This window comes from Formica exsecta, unplaced genomic scaffold (genome assembly GCF_003651465.1).
Source record: "Formica exsecta isolate Colony F162 unplaced genomic scaffold, ASM365146v1 scaffold733, whole genome shotgun sequence".
Taxonomy (NCBI): Eukaryota; Metazoa; Arthropoda; class Insecta; order Hymenoptera; family Formicidae; genus Formica; species Formica exsecta.
In genome coordinates this window covers 348,599-352,433 of record NW_021853499.1, presented here as the reverse complement: position 1 = coordinate 352,433, position 3,835 = coordinate 348,599, and the positions used below count along the sequence as shown (strand labels likewise).

Here is a 3,835-nt window from a genome sequence, read left to right as displayed (position 1 = left end):
TCCCCTACGCCATTGTCTCGAATGTAACTAGCTCGACGAGCGGCGAGAAATCTCGCGGCGGCTTCGATCGGCGAGGGGGGGGAAAAAAAAAAAGAGGCGACTCGTCCTCGCCTACGAAGGTGTCGAAGCGGAAGGGAAGGTTCACACGCATCGATGGAACTCACTCGCTCCGTCCCACCGTCACCGCCACTGCTGTCAGAGGAGCGTCATCGAATCCGCGTCGACATAACCTCTCCCGTTCGCGGTAGAGCCACCACCACGATGATCGCGATCACAACCACCGCCGCCTCCACCACTGCCACCACCACTACTGGATCGAAACGGACTTGCAGCCCCGTCAAAAGCGCCGTCACTCGTCACCGCCAGGTTGCGCTCGTCGAAACGCGACTCGCGCGACAAGGATTCTCCTCCGGCGATGAGAAGACGTCGAAGAATCTCGGAAGGTCCAGCCTCAGCGATCACCGGCGAGACGACTCGGAGGAAGAGCTCAAAAAACCTCTCCGCGGTTCCGATTCTATTTTCAGTTCCACTTCCTTCACGCGGTCGCGTAAACCGATTCCTTCCCCGGATAAACCATCGCCCCACTGGTACCGCTAGGAACTCGGTGGACTCGGCACCCTGCTACGGGGAACAAACATGCACGCCCGCACGCACGCAACCTGGAGGCGCGAGACGAATCGATTGAACGTCGTCGTGCGGCTCGCCCCACTCGTCGCTCTCTTTCTCCTTCTCTCTCTCTCTCTCTCCCTTTCTCTTTATCCGTACATCCTTTTGCTCGCTCGCCGCACCGCCTCGTCCCCGTTTCCAGCAACCAGGTGCGCGATTCACGAAGGACGCGGAGGAACGAGCGTCGTCGGGGCCGCGAGGGATGCCGTCGACATCGGGACGAGGAAGCCGAGACGATGGGCAACGAGAAGGGCGACGCGCACTTCAACCGGAGAGACGACGTCTCGGCAATCTCTGAACCACACCCAAGGAAGGACGTGGTTTCGAGAGAAGGCCGGCCGGGAGGACGAGGCGCCCGGAGGTGGGAGAGATGACGCTGGCGCCAGTGCGCCCGCGTACCGACCGTCCCGACCAGCCGGCGTCGAGAGGACGCCGTCGTCGTAGCCGACAATGACAGGTTGCTGCTCGAGCTGCTGTTGTTGCTGCTAGCAGCCGGCAATCTAAAACCCGTATCAGGCTACGCATTGAAAATCGAAGATTGAAGATTAAAGATTGAAATTTGACTAATAAAACAAAAGGAACTAAAATTTCTTTGTCCTAATTGGACAAATTTCAATCACGAATCTTCAATCTCAATCTTCACGGGCTTTAAGCCCGTATCACACTACGCATGCGTGCCTTAAGCCCGTATCACACTCTGCATTGGAGATTGAAATTTGACAAAAAATTAAGACATTGAATATATAAATAAAGATAGATAGATATTTATAATATATTTTAAACACATAAATCACAACTTGGCTTATCGATGGATTACCGACTGTTTACAGATAAGAACAAAATTATAAAAAAGAGAGAATTTTTAAATAAATTTTCCGAGTCCCAATAAAATTCCATAAAAATTCCCTGATTTTTTCAATTGGAGATTGAAATTTGACCAAAAAAATTTTAGTTTCTTTTGTTTTGATTAGTCAAATTCCAATCTTTAATCTTCAATGTTTAATTTTGAATGCGTAATCTGATACGGATTTTACGATTCATTAGAATCGTAAAACGGCCTTACATTCATCAGAAAATAGTGGAAATAGTATATACATAATTAAGGATAAATTCATAAACCGGAGGATAAAGAAAGTTGATAAAACAAGTCAGACATTCTGAGGAAAACACTCGGGGTGAGAGGGTGAACGGATAAATTAATACTGATATTGATCACACTGCGGATTGATGATCGCGTGTTGTTGATGAAAGATGCGATAACAAAGTTTCTCGATCGGAAACGTGGATTAACTCCGAAACAACGTCGGTCAATCTCCGATGTCGAAAACGTGAAACTATAGTACAAATCGATACTGCCATTCAAAATCGCTCGTTGTATCGTGGCTGACAGATGGCACTATGCCAAGCCTCGGCGACAATCAACAGCCGGTTTAAACTCGGACTTTGAATGGCGAAAGAATTATTTTCGTGACGGTGGAAACAAAAAATATAATACAGAGTGTCTACTCAAATCTCTCTTGTAAAAAAATTCCCTGATCTTACAAGTATTTTTGTTCAAAATTCCGGGCAAAGAAAATATTTTAAAGATTTTTTACTGAATTTCCTAAAATAATTTTTTTATTATAAGCATTTTCTAATGCTTTTCATTCATACGAAGGTAAGACACAAAGCCATTTAAGTTTCAAGTGCTAGATTTACTGAATGTACTGAAAAAAAATTGGATAACTTTCGTTAAGATAAAATTTTTTAACTTGCATAACATTTTTATTTTTTATAAAAAAAAAATTAAAATAAAGAATACTACATATCCAATATTTTATTAAGACATTGAATATATAAATAAAGATAGATAGATATTTATAATATATTTTAAACACATAAATCACAACTTGGCTTATCGATGGATTACCGACTGTTTACAGATAAGAACAAAATTATAAAAAAGAGAGAATTTTTAAATAAATTTTCCGAGTCCCAATAAAATTCCATAAAAATTCCCTGATTTTTTCAGGTACAAAAAAATTCCCTGAGAATTCCAGGTTTTCCATGTTTTTCCACGGAGTAGACACCCTGTAAAATAACTCACTTTTTCCCTTCGAATATCACGCTTCGTAAAGAAAGTTTCAATTGTAAAAATTTCGGAGCGAAGTAGCTTGAATTCAATAACGATCGATGTATTAATTTTTTACGCTTCATCGTCACGCAATTCAATCGTAAGACCGCAGCTTCATCGAAAACTTTTTTATCATCCCTTTTATTAAATTTGCATACGCGAGGACACTTCATCCACTCGAGAGAGTCGTTCACTCTTGACAAATGTATTCGATAAAAACGCAATCTCGATTGCGTGTCTCACGGACGAATTTTATCGGTAGCGGTTCTTCTCAGGATTAATCTCACGATGCGAGCACTCGAAAGAGAGAAAGAGAGAGAGAAAGAGCGGAAGACTCGTTCTATCATCAAATTCCCTAAGCCGTCTCCCTTCGACGAACTCCCGGATGCACGAATGGGAGCAACAGTTGAGCCACGCGGGTCAACGTCCAATGTGATCTCGCTCTCTCCCGGTCTCTCCTCTTTCGATATACGTCGACTGTACACAACGGCGGGGCTGCCAAGTACCCCCCCTCCCCCCCCCACACCGAGTGTGTACTTTGCCTTTGACAAGCGTACTCTTTGGGGTACAGAAGGGTAAAAACTGGAGGGCGGCCAGTGTCAGAACGCGCGCCGACAGTTGCTCAACAGGCCGGTGCAAGGTTCGTCGGCGTTGCACCTGCCACGTGGGGATATTTTCTGACGTTTCCGGTAATGCGGCCAATTTTACGATTTGTCAAGCTCGTGTTCGATGAGCCGTAACTTTTGCCCAATTTTTACGTAATTTTATCTGGTTCGATTAGAGTAGCACGTAATCTAATTTTTGTTGACCCTTAAACGACTTTCCTTTTAAATTAATAATAAAGATTAAAAAGCATCTCTTTTTTTCTCGAAATAAAATTCTTTAGTCACGAGTGATTTGTCGTTTTGAAGTCATGTTGAACCATGGAAAGCTAAATGTCTCGCTTTGGCGCGGAATCATCGATACCTTAAAATACACCGTGACGCAAACGCATCGATCGATCGATCAAGGTGGACTGGCGCTCATTTTGAGCTTGTTCTTCTCCCTTTTTTTTTT

The 3,835-nt window shown here is 43.9% G+C and overlaps 1 protein-coding gene across 2 annotated transcripts in view; it reads right to left on the bottom strand.

Annotated features, from left to right (window-relative positions):
- The window catches only part of LOC115243808 (guanine nucleotide-binding protein G(I)/G(S)/G(T) subunit beta-1), a 19,076-nt gene that overhangs the window by 9,896 nt on the left and 5,345 nt on the right, over window positions 1-3,835 (bottom strand). The window contains exon 1 of one of the 2 annotated variants that reach the window (XM_029821046.1): window positions 165-949. The exons of the other annotated variant lie outside the window; for it this stretch is intronic. The gene's annotated coding sequence lies outside the window, so the exon portion shown is untranslated. Of the gene's footprint in view, window positions 1-164; window positions 950-3,835 lie in introns of those variants that run through there. 2 annotated transcript variants of the gene reach the window in all.